A 22,539-nucleotide genomic window follows, 5' to 3' on the forward strand; every position below is an offset into this window, starting at 1 on the left:
TGCGGACATGGCCAACTACAAGGCAGGAAGAATCATTCCACAAGAGTACACGAAACAACAAGTCAAGAAGCTGTTGCATGAGGCTAAGTTCTTCTTCTGGGATGACCCATTCTTGTTCAAAAGATGCCCAGATGGAATGATAAGAAGATGTGTGTCAGAGGATGAGATGAAGGACATACTATGGCATTGTCACAACTCCAATTATGGTGGTCATTTTGGGGCTGAGAGAACGGCTGCAAAGGTTTTACAAAGTGGTTTCTATTGGCCCTTAATCTTCAAGGATGCTAGGGAGTTTGTGAGCCAATGCAATGAATGTCAAAGAACAGGGGGTTTGTCAAAGAAAAATGAGATGCCTCAAAAGTTCATTTTGGAAGTGGAACTCTTTGATTTGTGGGGAATAGATTTCATGGGACCTTTTCCTCCATCCTACACGTTCAAATACATCCTGGTAGCAGTAGAGTATGTCTCCAAATGGGTAGAAGCAATAGCCACCACCACATGTGATACCAACGTGGTCTTGCAATTCCTCAAGAAGAACATCTTCACAAGATTTGGAGTACCCAAAGGGCTTATAAGTGATGGGGGAAGCCACTTTTGCAACAAGCAACTCAATTCCTTACTCTACAAGTATGGTGTTACACACAAAGTAGCTACCCCATATCACCCACAAACCAATGGACAAGCTGAACTTGCTAACAGAGAGCTAAAAAGGATCTTGGAGAAAACTGTGGGAACAACAAGAAAGGATTGGGTTAGGAAGCTAGATGATGCACTTTGGGCATATAGGACAGCCTTCAAGACACCCATAGGAAAATCTCCCTTTCAATTGGTGTATGGAAAGGCATGCCACCTCCCTGTAGAGCTTGAACATAAGGCTTTCTGGGCCACCAAACTTCTAAATCTAGATGCTCAAGCAGCAGGAGAGAAGAGGTTGCTACAACTCAATGAGCTTGAGGAGTTCAGATTGGAGGCATATGACAATGCCAAAATATACAAGGAGAGAGCAAAGAGATGGCATGATAAGAGGATCTCTCAAAGAACATTTGAACCAGGCCAAAAGGTGTTATTATTCAATTCAAGATTGAAGATCTTCCCTGGGAAGCTGAGGTCTAGATGGACTGGTCCATACACCATCACCAAAGTATCACCTCATGGCTATGTTGAATTGCTTGATGAAGCCTCAAAACAAACCTTCACAGTCAATGGACATAGGGTGAAGCACTATTTTGGTGGCCCTTGGAGCAAGGAAGAGTGTGCAACTCTTAACATGAGCAAAGAAGCTGCAATGTCGAGCTAAGGACAATAAACAAAGCGCTTCATGGGAGGCAACCCATGCACAGGGAGTCTTTTAATTTCATGTTTTAGTAACCAATAATGATCAAGTAGACTAGTACATGGTGTATGCAAGGCACTAAGTTTGGTGTGGCCAATCATGAAGTAATGGCAAATGTGTGTTCTATAACACTTAGCCACAAACTAAGTTTGGTGTCCATACATACACGAAAATGCTAAGCTATGAAAGTTTTGTCATCTACTTTAGTTATAAATAAAATAAAATAAAAAAAACGTGAAAAAAAAAAGCATTTAATGTAGGTAAATTACTAAGTTTGATGTGGCTATCTTTGGAATTAATTCCATAGAACACATAGTCACAAACTAAGTTTGGTGTCTTTACTTGCATTATTAATGCTAAAAAAATAGATTAGGGAATTTAATTTAGTCAATTTTGTATAGGAACATAATCATAAGTTTTTAGCCATTAATGTCACTTTAAGAATCTCAAGCCTTTGGCATTTTGTTGCAGGAAAGAAAGAAAGAAGTGATGGGGAATCTTGGAAGCATATAATGAAAGAAGGAAAGAAATGATGGGGAATCTTGAAGAAAGATCACGGATACATAAGGAAGGGTAGTCACATGAATTTTAAACTTTGTGCATGGGGAAAAAGAAATCAACATGCATTATGCACAAGGAAACATGCCATGACCGAGCCTTAAATGTCTTCCCACCAACTTTCACTTTAAATACTTCAACCATATTCATTCATCATTCATTCTTCTACCCACCAACTTTCACTTCACTAGCCGAACTCATACTCAACCTCCAACCTACTCCATGTTTCACAAATTCTAACCTTGAACCTCATCTTTACCTAACAAAAAACTCTTGAAGCATCACATCTCTCACATAACCGAAACACTCAATCTCCTTCACCATCATTTTCTACCTTCTCTAAGTCACCGTGCTTATCCCATATCTTTCTCATTCACAATCATTTTCCTTGTGCTTGAGGACAAGCATTCATCTAAGTTTGGTGTTGGGGAGATTCAATCTTGCAAGTGAATCTCAATGGCCTCATCATCAAGGGATAGGAGAGAAGATGAATTTGATCAAAGAAGATTCAAATCCAAACACAATGAGCGAATTTTTAGTTGGATGTCAAGCAAAGATGTTGTTCCAGAGCTACCATTCAAGCTTAAAAAAGATGAATACTCTGAGATACAAAAAATAATCAGAAAAAGGGGATGGGAGCTTCTCTGTGACCAACCTCAAGAAATAAGCATGCTTCTCATCCATGAGTTCTTCACTAATGTGATAAGAGAATATGATGATGAAGAACCATACATGAGCTATGTAAGAGGTGTGGATGTTGATTTTAGCCCGGACACCATCAATAGGGTGCTAAGGGTCAAGCACAAACAGTTCAAACGACCTAGCTATGAAGAAAGGGTTGAAAATGACCCAAGATATGTGGATGTGGTGAGTGACTTGTGCAGAATAGGCACTGATTGGGTATTGGATTCACATGGCCGACCACTCAAACTTCGGAGAGGTGATCTCATACCTCAAGCAAAAGGATGGCATGACATAGTGAGGAGGTCATTGATCTCTACTTCAAATAACTCTGAGGTAACGGTGAATAGAGCTATAATGATCCATTGCATAATGAAAGGAGGGGAAATCAATGTTGGAGACATTATAGCCAAGAACATCATTGAAATAGCTCAAAAGGTCAAACAGGACAGCTGGCTAGGATACCCTAGTACTATTCTGCGCCTATGTGAAGAAGCTGGAGTGCCTCTGGGAGAATTTGAAGAAACTGATTTGGTCTCTATTGGAAAACCTCTTACCAAAGAAAGGTTGGAGTTCATCACCACAACCCAATTGGAAAGGCAACCTTTAGCAAGAAGGAAGAAAAGGAAAGAAGTAAGACAAGAGGAGGAGCCTCAAGAAATGGATGAATCCCACACCTTGAACATGAACCAACTCCAAGCCGCCTTGGAAGGGATTTCTGGGCAATATTCACAAATTCAAAGAAGCCAAGAGGAACAAGCACAACAACAAAGGGACCTTTGGCAATTGATGGATCAACAAAGAGGGGTTCAAGTTCAATGGATGAACCAACAAAATGAGTACCAAACACACATGATGGAGTTGCAACAAGAACAATATGCCAAGATGCAAGAAGCCATCAACAATTCAGCTATGGAACATGAAAAAGCCATGGAGAAAGTGATACAAGAACAAGCTCAACTAAGGATAGAGCAAGCTCAGCAAAGAGAACTTCTCCATAGGTTGGATGCTAGACATGAAACACTCTACAGAGATTTCAATGAAAACAGAATGTTCAAGGAAGCCAGGCACAAAGACAGACTTGACTATGACATATGCACCCAAGAAAAGCTTAGTTACCTCTGTTCCACACCCCCATTGATCAACCCACAAATCAAATGTTTTAATGAGGCTCGGAAGATATTTGAACAGCAAGAACTAGCAAGGGTGAGATTCAATCAACAGAGGCTACAGGAGACAATGATAAGCTCAGGAATTTGGCAAAGAGAAGAGAGGGATGCAACGACACAACAACAAGGGGAAAGGAGGAGCAAAAAGAAAGAAGATCCAAAGGGAGATTCAACAACAAAGCAACAAGGAGAGCTAAGAAGCAAAAAGAAACAAGATCCAAAGGGCAAAGGAAAGCAAGGAGAATCAAGCAAAGGAAAAGGGACATGAAGACTAAAGGTGGTGAAGTTCCTTTATTTTTTTATGTTTCTTTATGTTTTAAATAAAGAAGATGTATGTCTGAAATATGGTATACCTTCTAGGATGCATTTTTTTTTTCTTTGTGAAGCATTATCTTTTATGTTGCCCATTCCATGCATCACCACTCACAGATTTGGAATAGTTGCTTGTCTTTAATATTTTTACTTGTCATTGGAATAAAAGATGTAGTTTGAGCAAGAACAGAGAGAAATCTAGTTTAAAAAGGATCATGTTGTCCCATAAGAAAAGTGCTAGTATTTTTATTGTGAAAGAAGCAATGTTCAAGAAATTCAAAAGAATGCTTGCTAATACAAGACTAGTTTGGTTAAGGATCACAAGGGCTTTATCAGTAAAAGCACAAATAACCTTGGCAATAAAGAAAATAGAATACAAAGAATGAAAGGCTAGGCATCAATGACAAAAGTTGGATATGTGTCTGTGGTGATTGATGTTAAGAGACATACTTGGGCTAGTAAATCCGAGGGGTGCTTCATCACCCGGTAACTTGAGTTAACTAACTCGGGATTATCGATTGAAAACCCACAATCAAGAGTAGCTCTATAACAGAACATTTAGCAACCCAAAGAGGTGCTGGACACCACTATCCAAACAAAATTTCAATGTTATATGCCTGTGACTGAATGTGTTAAGGAAAGAGGCTTGAGTGAGTAAATCTTTAAGAGTGTCTCAACACTTAACAACTTGAACCAACTGGTTTGGGATTGTTGATTGAAAGCTTATGCTAAAGAGCCGCCTTAAGACAAGATTTCGAGCTTAATTGAAAGAAAAAGGGAAAGAAAAAAGAAGGAAAAAGAAATAAGCAGAAAAAAATTGGTTCAAGGATCATGTGCTTAGGTGTGAAAGAAGTCTAGTGAAGTTAACCAATTTAGTAGTGAAGCAAGCATTTTAATTGAAAAAGTTGAATAGTTGTGTTCAATTACAATAAATTTATGACCACACAAGTGAGGATAACATGCTCAATGAGAAATTACTCTCTGGGAGAACATTCAAGTCTTACATCTTAAATTCTTGTGACAAAGTCCTTTATATTTTGCTTGAGGACAAGCAATACTTTAAGTTTGGTGTTGTGATGCAAATGCATATTTGCATTATTAGTTAGTTAGTTTAGTTAGTTTTAGTTTAAATTCACTTATTTCTCTAAACAAACAAGTCCTTTTATGAGTTTTGTTTCCATGCATGATGATATCAAGGAACATGTTAATTCTAGCCAAATTCATGCAAATGATTTAAGGAATGCATATATGAATGAGTATGAATGAATCTCATGAAATTTATTGCTTGAATTGGTAAGACTTTGAAGCTATCTCCCTTGTTGATGATAGGTGATGAAACAAGGAAGCATGGAAGCAAGAAGGAGGCAACCAAGGCAAGAAGTTGGCGTTGCCAACTTGGGATTGGCGTTGCCAACTCCACAACACAAGGCAAGAAGGAGGCAACCAAGGCAAGAAGTTGGCGTTGCCAACTTGGGATTGGCGTTGCCAACTCCACAACACAAGGCAAGCTTGGTCCTGGAGGCAACCAAGGCAAGAAGTTGGCGTTGCCAACTTGGGATTGGCGTTGCCAACTCCACAACACAAGGCAAGCTTGGTCCTGGAGGCAACCAAGGCAAGAAGTTGGCGTTGCCAACTTGAGATTGGCGTTGCCAACGCCACACACAACCACACCAAGCAAGCTTGGCAACCCTGGAAGCAAAGTTGGCGTTGCCAACTCTAGAACCAAGTTGCCAACGCTCACACACAAGGAACTTGGCCCTGGAAGCAAGGTTGGCGTTGCCAACTCTAGAACCAAGTTGCCAACGCCACACACAAGACACAAGCAAGGAACTTGGCCCTGGAGGAAGCAAAGTTGGCGTTGCCAACTTGAAGCTGGCGTTGCCAACGCCCACACAAGGAACTTGGCCCTGGATTTGGAGCCTCGAGCACGTTGCCAGCCTAGAAATGAGGGGCGTTTTTGAGGACAACGCAGGCTAACAACGCCAAACAATCAAGCTTGGCCCTGGAAGAAAAGGAGCTGGCGTTGCCAACTCAAGATGGGCGTTGCCAACGCCACACAACCAAGCAACAAATGGAGCCCTGGAAGAAAAGGAGCTGGCGTTGCCAACTCAAGAATGGCGTTGCCAACGCCATACAAGAAAGCTTGGCTAGGCACCAAGTTTTGGTGCCAGCCAAGTTGCCAAACGCCCAATGGCGCACCAACCAGGCTGCTAAACGCCCAATGGCGCACCAACCGCGTTCCAAACTCCCAAATGCCGCACCACTCACGTTGCCAACGCTAGATGGGCGTTGCCAACGCCAACTTACGAAAACAAGGCAGCCTGAACATGTCCACTTCAATGGAAGATATCTTGAGCTACAGAGATCCAAATTGAGTACTTCCAGTTGCGTTGGAAAGCTAACATTCAGAGCTTTCCAACCATATATAATAGTCCATGGTGGAGCACAAGATTGAAGCCAAACCAGAGTCATCTTTAGGCCCTAAAAACAAGAACATGAAATGAAATTCAAAGGAGCTAGAGATGATCCTTGGATGTGGGATCGAGCACGTTGCCAACGTGCACAAAGGGGGCGTGTTTTGCAACAACGCCAGCCTCAAGTCCTTGCCTTGGGAGAGTGATGCTCGAGCACGTTGCTAACTTGGGGTTGAGGGTGCGTTATTCACAACAACTTGGCAACAACTTGGCAGCTTGACCTTACCTTCTTTGAGGAACCATAACTTGAGCTAGGAAAGTCCAATTGAGGTGATTCCAGTGGCATTAGAAAATAGACATCAAGAGCTTTCCAATGATGTATAATAGTCCATATTGAAGCTGAAGGTTGACACTCAAATTCTGGGCTACATTTAGCATAAAAGTAAGGCCAAGAAGAGGAAGAGCAAGTTGTTTGCAACAACTTGGGCTAGCAACGCCCAAGTCTCAAACTCACTTCCAGGAAATTGGCTTGCACGTTGCCAACGTGCACTAAGGCCTGAGTTATTGCCAACAACGCCCATCAATGGGCCAGAATTGGTGCCAACTTGCTCTACTTCCCCTATTCATCACAAAGGCCAAAACACCTCCAATTGAGCCAAGAATTCAACAATGAGAAAGCCCACATTGCTAACCCAAATTGAAGATCTCTGAAGAAGTTTTGGGAGTGGTATAAATAGAAGAGGTTGATGTACTTGTAGAGGACTTTTACACTTTTACTTTACTTTTTGACACTTAGACATTTTACACTTTCTAGCATTTGTATTTGAGAACACTTTTGGTACTTCCAAGAGGAGAGCCAGAGAGCTAATTTTGGTTCATCTTGGAACTCTTCTTCTTCATTTTCTTAATCTTGAAGCATTTCTTCTTCTTCTTCTTCTTCTTCTTTTACATTTAGTTTAATTTTGATTTATGGCAATTGTTGTTGAAATTGGAGCTATGACTCACTAAACCCCACATTCATTAGGGGGATGAGCTCTGCTTGTTGAAATGAGTTGGTGAATTCATCTTTTCCTCCTCAACTTTAGTGGTTGATCTAAAGAGGGAACTCTTGCTCTTCATAGATTCAACCACCATCGAGAGAGGGGTTAATCTACATGAATTATGTGGTGAATTTGAGGAATGAGCCACATAATTCAGTTTAGAGTTCATCCTTTCATGGTTCCTTCAATCAATATACCTTGGTTAGTATGTGAGATGTAACTCTCCTTGGTTGAGATTATAGGAATTGTGTGGCTGGATTAGAAAGGATCCTCATCTCTTCTCATGAACAAATAGATCACGAGAGTGGCATTTGGTTATGTTGAGAGAGATTGAATCACCAAGAGATTGGGATTCAATCACCCACTTGCCATGGATCTATACCCATAATTGAGAAGGATTTGACTAACATCAATTCATGAAAACTTGCATCTCTGATCCCTAATGATCTTCTCTACCATCAATTCTTATTTCTATTGCCTCTAGTTGTTTAATTTCCCACAACCCAATTCCCTTTTACATTCGGTCATTTTATTCTTCTTGTCATCTACATTTTGTTCCTTTAATTCATGCTATTTACGCTTATGTTCTTTAAATTTCTGCAACCTTTAATTTATCTTTGATGTCATTTAAGTTTCTTGCAATTTAAGTTTCCGTTATTTACTTTCATTTAATTTTTCTTTTCTAGTTCTTTACATTTTGTGTCATTTACATTCTTGCAATTATGTTCAAAAATCAAAATGCTCATGAAATCAAAACTATGTTTGCTTGACTAAATTTACCATTAACTAAAGTTGCTTAATCTACCAATCTCCGTGGGATCGACCTCACTCTTTGTGAGTCTTATTACTTGATACGACCCGGTATACTTGCCGGTTATACGTGAAATCTCATTTTTACGTACCAGTTGGCGTTGTCTTTGATGAGCAAAGAAATATTGATTGTTTGCCACCATCTCTATGAGGTTTTGGGCTTCCTCTGCTGTCTTCATTAGCTGTAATGAACCTCCTGCTGAATGATCTAATGCTTCTTGAGCTTTCTGGGTTAACCCTTCATAGAAGTTTTGGAGTCTATCCCACTCACTAAACATTTCTGGGGGACATTTCCTAATTAAGGCCTTGTATCTCTCGCAGGCATCATACAGTGACTCTCCATCCACTTGAATGAATGTTTGCACCTCTGTTTTCAGCTTGATAATCCTTTGGGGGGGATAGAACTTGGCTAGGAATTTGCTCACTAAGTCTTCCCAATTATTGATGCTTTCTTTAGGAAATGTCTCTAGCCATTGAGTGGCCTTATCCTTCAGAGAGAATGGAAACAGCAGTAGCTTGTAGATGTCTGGATGCACACCACTTGTTTTGACAGTTTCACAAATCCTGAGGAAGATGGATAAGTGTTGGTTTGGATCTTCAAGTGGACTTCCTCCATAGGAGCAATTGTTCTGTACCAGAGTGATAAGTTGAGGCTTCAACTCAAAATTATTTGCATGAACGTTGGGAGTGAGTATGCTACTCCCGCAGTTTCTTGCATTGGGGATAGTGTAAGAGGCCAACACCCTTCTTGCAGGCTGGGTATTGTTGCTAACTCTCTCTTCACGCACCTCAGCATCCATGTCTTGCAAGAATCACAAACAAACTAAATGAAACATGGACATTCTAATGCTAGAATGTGGTTAGAGGGTTAGGTGACACAATGTGTCAAACAGTTAATGTGCTTAGTTAAAAAGAAAAAAAATGCTTAATCTAGACCACCACCTTACTTAATCATTGTCAATCTAATTCAATCCCCGGCAACGGCGCCAAAAACTTGATGTGCGGAAAACGATCCGACACAAAACTCACCGGTAAGTGTACCGGGTCGCATCAAGTAATAATAACTCACATGGAGTGAGGTCGATCCCACAGGGATTGAAGGATTGAGCAATTTTAGTTTAGTGGTTGATTTAGTCAAGCGAATCAAGTATTGATTGAGTGTTTGGTATCCAACAGTAAGTAAATAACAGAAAATGTAAAGGGGGAAGGGTAGAATTACAGAAATTAAAAGAAACTGAAAGTAAAAGGACTGAATCTTAAAGAACAAGAAATTAAATGACTGAAACTTAAAGTGCAAGAAATGTAAATTGCAGTAACTTAAAGTGCAAGGAATATAAATTGCTTGAATGAAAAAGGGATTTGAGGACTGGGATTTCAGAATCTAAGCAAAGAGAAATTGAATTGCAACAATTAATAGAGCAGAAATTGAATTAGAAGCAATTAGAACTCAAATAGTAAGGAAATTGAATGCAGCAAAGGTTCACAGAAGAACCAAGAGGAAATTGGGATCTCAGGACTCCAGAGACTAGGTAGCAAAGCCTAGATCTCAATTTCCTTTCCAGATCCAAGTTCACAAAGCAATTAACAAGAAACTGAAGAAGAAGCAGTAAAGGGAATGTAAATGAATTCAATTATGCAGAAGAGAAATTAAAGAGCTCTTGAGTGGAGATTGAGACAGAATTTCCTCAATTCTTTACACCCAAGACTCAAATAAGAAAAGTAGAAATGCCCAAGCAAGAACCAGGAAGAAGAGAGATCAATTCTCCTCCCAAATTCTCAGAAATCTTGGTGAAGTTTTCTCAAAGAAAAATTGTAAAATTCAAAGCTCTAAGCCAAAAGTGCAAAATTCAAAAGTCAAGAAAAAGGTTTTAATTACATTAAACTAGCTCCTATTTATACACTTTCTATTCTTGGATCTTGGGGTTTGGATGGGCTTTTGAATTGGTGAAGAAATGAATTAAATTGGATTTTTATTTCAAATTTTGGCCCATGAAGAATTGCTTCCAGGAGGCTGCCCTGCCCTTGCGGAGGGCAGGGCAGAAAATGGTGCGTGTTGGTGCTTGCGTGCGTTGGTGAGTGCGGTGTGTACTGCAGGATGCTGCCCTGCCCTTGCGGAGGGCAGGGCAGAACTTTTTGGCGCGCCAGAATGGTGCCTGTGCGTGCTGCTGGTGCTGCCGAGTGATGCCTTGGTGCGCCAGAATGGTGCGCTGGCCGTGCCACAAAAAAATGCTGCCCTGCCCTTGCGGAGGGCAGAGCAATGTCTCCAAATTGAAGTCCCGTGTTCGAGACTTGGATGACGCACACGCTACATATTTTTCTTGGTTCTCTTGGTACCAAAGTGAGGCTTAATTCCTTGCTTCCTCATGGTGCCGTGTTCGATTCTTGTAGCAAGCATAGGTGAACTTTTTCTTTGAATTTCTTCCCTTGGTGAGCCCGATACTGCCCTTGAGGAGGGCAGGGCAATGTTTTGATCTTCTTGATTCCAAGGCACAGATTTGTGCTCTGCCCTTGTCGTGGGCAGGGCGGAGTTGCCTTTCAATCCTTGTTCCCTTATGTTGCCCTCCTAGAGGGCAGTGTGCCCTTGTGGAGGGCAATGCTTGCTTCCTCCATTGTGTGCCACGCCTTTTTCTCCTTTGGCCACGCTTCCTTAAGCCACGTTTCCTCTTTTCTTCTTTTCTTCACCTACAATAAACCAAAACAACCACTCAAAGTATCACTAAATTCCCAAGGCTTATAAATCAATTAAAAATCAATTAAATTCAGCTTAAACCTTATGAATTAACATTAATTTCATGGTGGTTATTTGATTTAAAGAAGTTATGCATTTTCACTCCAAACCACTTACTTATGATGCAAGAAAGTGCATAAAGACTAATAAAACAAGTGAAATTAGCTTGAAAAATGGGTATATGATGACCAGTCATCATCCATTATTCCTTGTATTCGTGCACTTATATGATTGAGGCCATCAATTCATTAGCTTACTTGCTCAAATAGCCTACCTTTTATCAACCTTTGTTAACCAATTTTGAGCCTACGCTTAACCCAATTGTTCTTTATTTTAGCACATTACAAGCCTAAAGCAGAAAATAATAAATGTCCTTTATTTGGATCTTTGATTAGCTTAGGCTAGTGAGAGTGTTTATTATTCAAGTTTGGGGAGATTTGGGAACATTGGTTGGGATAAAATGGTATTTTTTGTTTTTATCGTAAATATTGGGAATTAGGTACATACTCATGTATTAATCAAATGTTAAACATTATGCATCGATGCTCTTGTATATAGTTTGAAAGAAAGAAAAAAATGAGAAAAACAAAAAAAAAATAAAAAGAAAGAAAATATAGAAAAAGAAAAAAAAGAAAGAAAAGAAAAAGAAAAGAAAAAGAAGAAAAAAAAAGAAAAGCAATAAAAAGGGAACAAAATGCCCCAAAGTAGAGTCCAATAAGAGTCAATGCATAAGTGTTATGAAATGAAAAAAAAAAGAAAATGCATGAGTATGTGAAGAAGTGAAGAATGGGTAGTTAGGATAGAACTTAATTGTATAGGTTGTCATAGGTTAGGTGGAAAGTTTAAGCTTATCAAAGATTCAAATTCAAGCTCACTTAACCAAATATACATCCTTACCTTGACCCTAGCCCCACTACTGTAACATCCCGCATTTTTGAAAATCTAAATATAAATAAATTGTGATTTTATCTTATTAAGTCTAAACTTTATAATCTTAGAAATTATTTTATCAGAAATAATTAAATAGATTCGGAGATAAATTCATTTTGAATCAATTAACATTCTTAAGTAATTTTATTATAATAAAAATATTTTGCATAATTTTAGTAATTGAAAAAAATAAGAAAATATTGTACAATTTAATTTAAGTAACTTTTATTATGAAAAGTTTTGACTTATTATTAATTTGAACTCTTTATTTTATAAATTAATCAATTAAGAGTGATTAAATTAATTTTATTAATATTTGAAGTTACCTTAATTAATATTCTTGTGTAAACTTTTATAGTTAATTATTTTATATAATTTGAAATTAAAGTTATGATGAAAAGATAATGAAAAGTCATATAATTTGATTTAGGTGATTGATATTTTGAATTTAACCAAATTTTATAAAATGTGATTAGTATGTTTACTTTATAATTTAAATTAAAAATAATTATTTGAACTCATTAATATGTTGACAGATAAATTTTTATGCGTTTTAAAAGTAATCTTTATAATATTATATTTGAATCATAAATTGTTATTTTATCTCAAATATTTTATAAAATTTCTGAGTTACTCGAATAAAATTTACTTTAACACTAGTCCTATGTTTCTTATTTTATATATAGCGTTACTATCTAATACGTAAACTCCTTGACCAATTATACTAACACACGCACACTACCACCCATCCTTTCTCCAATGATCCACATATTCCTTTATTATGAGCCATTCATCCATAGCTAATGTAAACCACATATTTCCAAATGAAAATCAGAATTGGATTCAGAAAATCAAATAAAGAAAGATCGAGAGAGAGCAAGACACAGAGGGAGAAAGGGGAAAAACGAAAACAGAAAGGAAGGAAGAAGGCTTCGATCTCACCATCCTCGTACACCCATCACTGTTACTATTATCAATCGAAGCTACTGCGCACAGAGAGAAGAAAAGAGCGACGAACTGGGAGACGCGTTGCTTCTGTTGACATTTACTGGAGTTGCCACGCGTAGAAGAGAGGTTACCGCTGATTCCGCCCAGGATCATCGTCGCCGCCACTACCATTGATGAAAGTCGGCGCCATCGAAGGGGCCACTGGTGAGAGGAACCCTAACTGTCATCGATACCATCGAACAGGGCAGGAAGGGGAGGAGTGACGTGATGAGAGAAGAGAGTCGTTCTGCCACTGATGCACTTGCTAGTGCTGTTGAGGGAGTCAGCCATCCGAGAAGCATCATCCACGTCATTGCTGTGAACTATTTCAGCCCTGCCCTGGTATTGCTCAGTTACCACAGCCTCCTTCATCCTTGTATCTGAATCTGTATCATTAACAACCTATTTTAATTATTGTTATCTCTGCTTGCTACTCCATTGTTATAGGAAAAATGCCCAAAAATGTTTTTGTTTCCGTCTAGCCATCATTATCGCGATTATTGATGACATAGCTGCTACAGAGAGTCATTGGCATCACTGTTGCGGTTGCTGCCACGAATTAGGAATAAAGGGAATTGCTGTGTTAGATCCTGCGATTATGACATCGAGGTAGGGGGTTTAAAACGATTTCAATTTAAGAATGCCCGGAAGGTTTATTGAGTAAATTGCAAATAGTCTTAATTGTTGCGAGTGATTAATTGATGATATGAATGTTAAGTTGTGCTTGTGAAGTGTAATTGGAATTATTGATAGTAATATTCATTGGTTGTGTGAATATTGAATTGTGGCTGAAATTGTGATTGGAATGGTTGAGATTGTGATTTGGAATTGTTGATTGGTGATATTGATTGATTATGTAGATTGGGAATAGTTTGATGACTTATTGTTGAGAATTACTAAATCTTGATGGATTATGTTGGATTTGTTGCTGTTGAGCTGGTTTTATAATTATTGTATCGGTGATGGATTTAGTTGATTATTGACTAGAATTGGATTTAGAGAATGTTTAAAGGATTGAATTTGAGATGTTGAATTGCTTGCTGAAAAAGCTGAGTTTTGAAATTAAACGGCAACTTTGAAAGTGAATCAATGACTTTATAGTGACTGAAATTATAAGAATTTAAGTGTTAAGTAAATTATATTAAGTGTAATTGTGAAAACTCAATTTTGAAGGTTTCGTATCAACTAGAGAATTAGTTATGATTTTTCAAAGTTGAATTCTAAAATCTGATTTTCTGCATAATTTCTAAACCGAGTCAGCAACGTTGAAAAGTTATAACTAATTCTGTGATTATCAAAATTGCGTGGAACCAAGTCCAGATTAAGCTTGGGAATATGGGGAGCTGGACTGGTGAATTTGAGACTTTTTCATTAAGATTATGATTTATGATGAATTTTGAATTATGGAAGTCAAATCTGGTTTTTCTGCAGAACGTTTAACACAGCAGCAACTTGTTTCCTCTATTGGAATTTCTCCGGTTTGAATTTTAAAATGGAACCAATTTTAAATGAAACTCTGGTTCTAATACTATAATTTTATAAAAATTTAGAATTGTTAGAGTTGTGGTTTTAAATATTTGGATTTTTAAATTAAGATGTATTATGCAGTAAAAGTCAGGTGTTGTTTTCTAAATCAGTAACTTAGAGACTTTATAATCTTTAATTCTGGAATGATATTGAGATGCAACCAATTGGAGGTGAAAGTTGAGTATGTTTAGTACATATGATTCAAATTTCAGGGTTTTTCATGTTTTAGTAAGTGAGTTATGGGACTTGGAAGAGGTTGTGTTTAATGATTTGTAAAACAGAATTCTGCAGAAAATTACCTAACTTTCAAGCTACGTAACTCCTTCATTAAAAATGGTATGACCCTGGAACCAATTGAGAAGGAAATTTCGCTAAGTTATGTTTAACCACATTATTTTGAAGATGGTTGAACATAATTTGGATTTTATATGAAATTTTGAGTGTTGTATGCTGCTGCTGTCTTTTGGATTTTTAGCACTGCAGAGCAATCACGGTTTTGCTTATATTCCCGAAGCTAGAGTCAATGAAATATTATAATTTTTGGTTTAATAGAAAGCTTAATCTGAGACGGTCGCATGAATATAAAATTTGTGTAATTCTGAATTCATTTGATATTTTAAAAATAAAATGGAAATCAGGCTGCCAAGTTGAGTTGGTAATTATTTTGGATATGGAATTTAAGAAATAGATTTTCTATACTATTATCAAATGTTTTTGAGAATAAAATGTTGTGGCAATTGTTGAAAAGGCTGGTGAAATGTTGAGAAAGAAGGAACCCGTAAGGGTGGCTAAGTCTTATTTTCAAAGGAGATTATGTCCAATTTTTTATAAAAATATAAGGACTTAATCAAAATCAATATTTAAAGCTTATTTAATGATAATAACTTCAATGATTCTTTTAAGAAAAGATTATTTGGTATACGAGATTGTTGGCAAGGGCGTGGGTTTTGTACCGCTTGCATATTTACAATTACAAAAGAGTAAAGATATAAAAAGAAAAGAGTAATCAGAGCAGAGTAGAGAAACACAGAGAATAGAGCAGCCGAAGTAAAGTAAAGAGAATAAAGAGAAAAAGAATAATATAGATACAGAGGAAAGAGTAATTAGAGAAAAGTAAAGAGATACAGAGAAAAGAGAAACCAGAACAGAGTAAAGAGATATTTATAAATATATATTAGTTGTTTGATGCAACCCAGAGCTATATATATATATATATATATATATATATATATATATATATATATATATATATATATATATATATATATATAGTGCTTGATGCAACCCAGAGTTATGTTTATATATATTAGTTGCTTAATGCAACCCAGAGCTTCTGTAGGGAAACTAAGTTACCTACAGCCATTTTTCGCTTCCCCATAGCAGAGCAGAGTATATATATATATTTCCTGCAGTAAGCAGAGGCTGTCTCAAATGAGCGGCTATTATTATATGTGCATTTATTTAGGAACGGAAAATCGTATCCAGGAAATCGGGATTACTCGTGACCAAATAAATGTCGGGATTGCGGGCGGCCAACCGACACATGAGCTCATGGCTTGTATTAGGACTAGACATTCATCATATGCATCTATGTGATATTGTTTGGGTGTGTATATTGTAATTGGTTTGCCTAAATGAATAATTCTAATAACTGCTAATTGATATACTTGATATAATTGCTCTTGATTGTGTTTGAACCTCATTACTTGTGTTTGTAACTAATTGACTGGATTGTGGTGAATTGGGTGTTGGTTGAATTGCTTGGGCCTGAGGCCGTGATTGGATTGTGTTTGAGGTTTAGTAAGTATGAAAGTTTGAGCTGGTTCAGCATAGACTTAATGAACCTATGCTTGGAACAGATTAGTCATTCATACAGTCTAGGAAAACATTTAAGATTTTCATAAAGGAAAATATAGGTTTAGAATTTTGGATAATTAACTGAAGCTTTATAAGATTTTGGATTTTTGAATATTATGCCGTTGGTTTTTCAAAATAAAAGATTGATAAGGCGAGTAAAGATCACTGCAAATGAAAACATTTTTTCTTTTAAATATTTCTGAATGGAATTAACTATTTGCATTTTATTCTTTACTTTCACGGCATTCTCTACCTCTACTGAGAACATGTGGTTTGGTTCTCACCCCCAAATTTTCCACCCTTTCTGTGACATAGGTTTGAAGACGAAATTTGAAGCTGCGAGCGATTAGTAGGCTTCATTTATGGTTTTAATTGCTTTCATAAAGTCCCCTCGCTGTTGTCCCTTGAGATTTTATTTCGTATAGAGGGGTAGGTTTGGTATATTATATTTGAGTTTCATATGGTTTCTTGTGTATAAGAATTATTATCAATAGTAATTATGTTATTATTATTACTTGGAAATGTTTGAATTATAACTTTAATGAATAAAAATAAATTTTTCTAAAATTTTCTTAAAACTGAAACGTAAACTCGATACAAAGGCTTGATAATTAAGTAGTTAATACTAGAGAAGGTTACGTAATGTTCTTTCTAGTAGAAATACCCTGACTTAAGCAAGGTATTTTGCTGGACGGGACGTTACAATTACAGCCTATGAAAAGACCTCATGATGAATGTATGCATGCATTGGATAATTGTTGATTGTTAGATGAAAAACAAATCTTGAAAATCATGATTAGGGGAGAATTGAGTGAATAAACCCCAAACACCGAGCGATTAGAGTGCAAACACTTCCGGTGAGGGCTCGATGCTCAATTCCTTGATTCTCGGCTTTCATGAGCGTTCTTCTTGCAAGTCTATTTGAACTTCAGTTTTATATTTGAACTCGTAGGATTCATGAATCATCATATGATCTTAGCCCTACTTGTGCATATATGTTCTTGGAGATTGATTTACCTTCAACCAAGTAGGTAGAATCATTTTTGCATTTAGTTGCATTCATATAGATAGGTTTATATAGTTCTTTGCATTGAATAAATGTTCATACCTCTTTTCTTATCCTTCTTTGTTTAGCATGAGGACATGCTATGGTTTAAGTCTGGGGAGGTTGATAAACCCCATTTTTACGGTTTATATTGTGTTAAATTTAGAGGGTTTTGTCAACTTTTCTCCCATGTATCCAATGAAATAGCATGGTTTTGTAAATTCTCTTTTAATTGTGCTTAAGATTGAAAACATGCTTTCTAGAACTTAAAATAGCTAAATCTAATTCACCTTAATTCCATTAGATGCCTTGATATGTCTGTTAAGTGATTTCAGGTTTAGGAGGCAAAGATCGGATTGAGGGAATAAAGAAAAAGCATGTAAAAATGGAGAACTCATGAACAAATGAAGGAATCGCAAAAGCTGTCAAGCCGACCTCTTCGCACTTATTCGATCATAACTTGAGCTACAAAGGTCCAAATGAGGCAGTTCTAGTTGCGATGGAAAGCTAACATCCGGGACTTCAAAATGAAATAAGATTCACCATAGTTGCATCACATATAGAGATGTGTACGTGCACTGTACACGTATGCACCGATGCTGCACGTGACTTTTTATAATGCAACCCGTGGCCAGTGATTTTAGAAGTCTTGTGAGCCCAATCCAACTCATTTCTGATACCATTTAAGCCAAGGATTAAAGAGGGAATGAACATACTTTGGAAACTTTTGATCATTAGTCATAGTTTAATTTTATAAGTAGTTAGAGTTAGTTTCTAGAGAGAGAAGCTCTCTCTTCTTTTTAGAATTAGGATTAAGTTTAGGTCAATAATCTTAGATCTAGGTTTTAATTCATGTTTTCATCTACTTCTACCTTTCAATTATTTGTTATTACATTCATCCTTCTTCCATTCTTTTGTTATAATTTCCTTTATATTGTTCCTATATTTTGTTGTAGATCTACTCTTGTTCCTTCTCTTTTCTTTCAATTCAATTTGAGGTAATTCATAATAATTGTGTTCATTTGATTTGTTGTTGTTTATTTCCTTGCAATTGAGTAGTGTAGATGTACTTTCCTTGCAATTTTACTATGCTTTCCTTTTGTTCCTTCCAAGTGTTTAATAAAATGCTTGGAGGAGTGTTAGAGTAGAATTTTATGTTCTTGGCTTGGAGAGGTAACTTAGGAACTCTTGAGTTACTAATGTCCAAGTAATTGATGATTGTGAGCCATTAACTCTAGTTCTCACTAATTGGATTAGTAGAGAGTTAGGACTTATGGACTTGGATTGATATATCTCATTTTACTTTCCTTTACTAGTTAGAGGATGACTTAAAGGGATTAATCCTTGCCAATACTCAAGTTGTGGTTAGTGATAGGGATAGAGATCCTTGACCACCAACCCTTGCCAAGACCTTTTAAGCTATTAGTTTACTTTCTTGCCATGTATCTTCATGCCTCTTATCAAAACCCCAAAATATACCTCATAACCAATAACAAGACACTTTATTGTAATTCCTAGCGAGAACAACCCAAGATTTAAATACTTTAGTATATAGATTTTAGGGGTTTGTACTTGTGACAAACAAAATTTTTGTATGAAAAGATTATTGTTGGTTTAGAAGCTATACTTGCAACGAGATTTCATTTGTGAAATTCTAGACCACACAAAAATCCTCTCATCATGTCCTCTCTAGCTACATTAGCATAGAACTCCTTAATAAGATTTGCATTTTTTTTGTGACTGGGTTCATGAGCTCTTGCCATCTTCTCCATTCAATTTTCTCTCTAATCTCCGGACCCTCGTCATCATTGAACTGAAATGCAAGCTCTGGCAATATTTTCTTGGATTCCATCCATCCAAATTGGAATTCATGGAACATGGTTTTGAACATCCATTCATGAAAAGGAATGCTTTCCACCGGTTCTTTGCCCTTTCGCCTCTTAGATCTTGATGATGCCATGAGTGATCTCTGATTTAGGAAGGGTATAGGTATGGATGGTTGTAACATTGGAGAGTGAAGCTAGAAGGGTGGTTAAGAGTGCTTTTGGTGGAGGAAGAAGTGTTGATTGCGTGTTCCGAGAGTAAGAAGTGTGAAGATGAGTTATAGTGGGAAAAAGATTTGGAATGTGAAAGGGTATTGATGAGCGGATAATTTATACGCTTTTTAGCATTGTTTTTAGTATGTTTTTAGTATGATTTAGTTAGTTTTTAGTATATTTTTATTAGTTTTTAGTTAAAATTCACTTTCCTGGACTTTACTATGAGTTTGTGTGTTTTTCTGTGATTTCAGGTATTTTCTGGCTGAAATTGAGGGATCTGAGCAAAAATCTGATTTAGAGGCTGAAAAGGACTGCAGATGCTGTTGGATTCTGACCTCCCTGCACTCGAAGTGGATTTTCTGGAGCTACAGAAGCCCAATTGGCGTGCTCTCAACAGCGTTGGAAAGTAGACATTCTGGGCTTTCCAGCAATGTATAATAGTCCATACTTTGTCCGAGGTTTGAGGGCCCAAACTGGCGTTGCAAATCAGCCTCAGAATTTCCAGCGTTTAACGCTGGAACTGGCACAAAAATTGGAGTTAAACGCCCAAACTGGCATGAAAGCTGGCGTTTAACTCCAAAAAAGGTCTCTAGACATGAAAGCTTCAATGCTCAGCCCAAGCACACACTAAGTGGACCCAGAAGTGGATTTTTACGTCATTTACTCATTCCTGTATACCCTAGGTTACTAGTTCACTATTAATAGGATCTTTTGACATTGTATCTGTACCTCATGACACTTTACACGTTTCTTTGTGTACTTCTTACAGCATGAGTCTCTAAACCCCATGGTTGGGGGTGAGGAGCTCTGTTGTGTCTTGATGGATTAATGCAATTACTACTGTTTCTTATTCAATCATGCTTGCTTCCGTTCTAAGATATCACTTGCTCTTAACCCGGATGAATGTGATGACCCGTGACACTCATTATATTCTCAACTATGAACGCGTGCCTGACAACCACCTCCGTTCTACTTTAGATTGAGTAGATATCTCTTGGATTCTTTAATCAGAATCTTCGTGGCATAAGCTAGAATTGATGGCGGCATTCAAGAGAATCCGGAAGGTCTAAACCTTGTCTGTGGTATTCTGAGTAGGATTCAATGATTGAATGACTGTCACGAACTTCAAACTCCTGAGGGCGGGGCGTTAGTGACAGACGCAAAAGAATCATTGGATTCTATTCCGGCCTGATTGAGAACCGACAGATGGATAGCCGTGCCGTGACAGGGTGCGTTGAACATTTCGACTGAGAGGATGGGAGGTAGCCATTGACAACGGTGAAACCCTACATACAGCTTGCCATGGAAGGAGCCTTGCGTATTTGATGAAGAAGACAGTAGGAAAGCAGAGATTCAGAAGATGGAGCATCTCCAAAACCTCAACCTATTCTCCATTACTGCATAACTGATGAGCGGATATTTTATACGCTTTTTGGGGTAATTTCATGTAGATTTTAGCATGTTTTAATTAGTTTTTAGTTAAATATTATTAGTTCTTAGGCAAAAATCATATTTCTGGACTTTACTATGAGTGTGTGTATTTTTCTATGATTTCAGGTATTTTCTGGCTGAAATTGAGGGAGCTGAGCAAAAATCTGACTTAGGCTGAAAAAGGACTGCTGATGCTGCTGGATCCTGACCTCCCTGCACTCGAAATGGATTTTCTGGAGCATACGAGTCCAATTGGCGCGCTCTCAACGGCTTTGGAAAGTAGACATCCAGGGCTTTCCAGCAATATATAATAGTTCATACTTTGCGTGAAGATAGACGACGTAACTTGGCGTTGAACGCCAAGTTCATGCTGCTGTCTGGAGTTAAACGCCAGAAAAACGTCATGATCCGGAGTTGAACGCCTAAAACACGTCATAACCTGGAGTTTAACGCCAAGAAAGGCCTCTACTCGTGGATAGCTTTAGTCTCAGCCCCAGCACACACCAAGTGGGCCCTAGAAGTGGATTTCTGCACCAATTATCTTAGTTTACTCATATTCTGTAAACCTAGGTTACTAGTTTACTATTTAAACAACTTTTAGAGAATTATTTTGCACCTCATGACATTTTTCAGATCTGAATTACATACTTTTTGACGGCATGAGTCTCTAAACTCCATTGTTGGGGGTGAGGAGCTCTGCAGCGTCTCGATGATTTAATACAATTCCTTTGTTTTCCATTCAAACACGCTTGTTCTTATCTAAGATGTTTATTCGCTCTTAATTGTGAAGAAGGTGATGATCCGTGACACTCATCACCTTCCTCAACCCATGAACGTGTGCCTGACAACCACCTCCGTTCTACATCAGATTGAATGAGTATCTCTTAGATTCCTTAATCAGAATCTTCGTGGTATAAGCCGGATTGATGGCGGCATTCATGAGAATCCGGAAAAGTCTAAACCTTGTCTGTGGTATTCCGAGTAGGATTCCGGGATTGAATGACTGTGACGTGCTTCAAACTCCTGAGGGCTGGGCGTTAGTGACAGACGCAAAAGAATCAATGGATTCTATTCCAACCTGATTGAGAACCGACAGATGATTAGCCGTGCTGTGACAGAGCATAGGAACGTTTTCACTGAGAGGATGGGAGGTAGCCATTGACAACGGTGACACCCTACATAGAGCTTGCCATGGAAGGAACCTTGCGTGTGGGAAGAGGATTTCAAGGAAAAGTAGAAATTCAAAGGACAAAGCATCTCCAAAACTCTAACATGTTTCTCATTACTGCACAACAAGTAACACTGTTATTCTTTTTTATTTTTATAATCAAATCTTGTAATTTCACTTTTAATCCTATTGGCTTCCTGACTAAGATTAATAAAATAAACATTGATTGCTTCAAGCCAATAATCTCCGTGGGATCGACCCTTACTCACGTAAGGTATTACTTGGACGACCCAGTGCACTTGCTGGTTAGTTGTGCGAATCACAAATTCGTGCACCAAGTTTTTGGCGCCGTTGCCGGGGATTATTGAGTTTGAACAATTGAAGGCATATTTTATTTCTTAGATTAGGAATAATTTATTTTTTTTGTTACAGAGTCATTAAATTTTGATAGGATAGTTTCTTTTCAAAAATTTCTTTTCAAAAATATTATTTTTCTTAATTAACTGTTAA

Source organism: Arachis stenosperma, chromosome 6 (genome assembly GCF_014773155.1).
Source record: "Arachis stenosperma cultivar V10309 chromosome 6, arast.V10309.gnm1.PFL2, whole genome shotgun sequence".
Classification (NCBI taxonomy): Eukaryota; Viridiplantae; Streptophyta; class Magnoliopsida; order Fabales; family Fabaceae; genus Arachis; species Arachis stenosperma.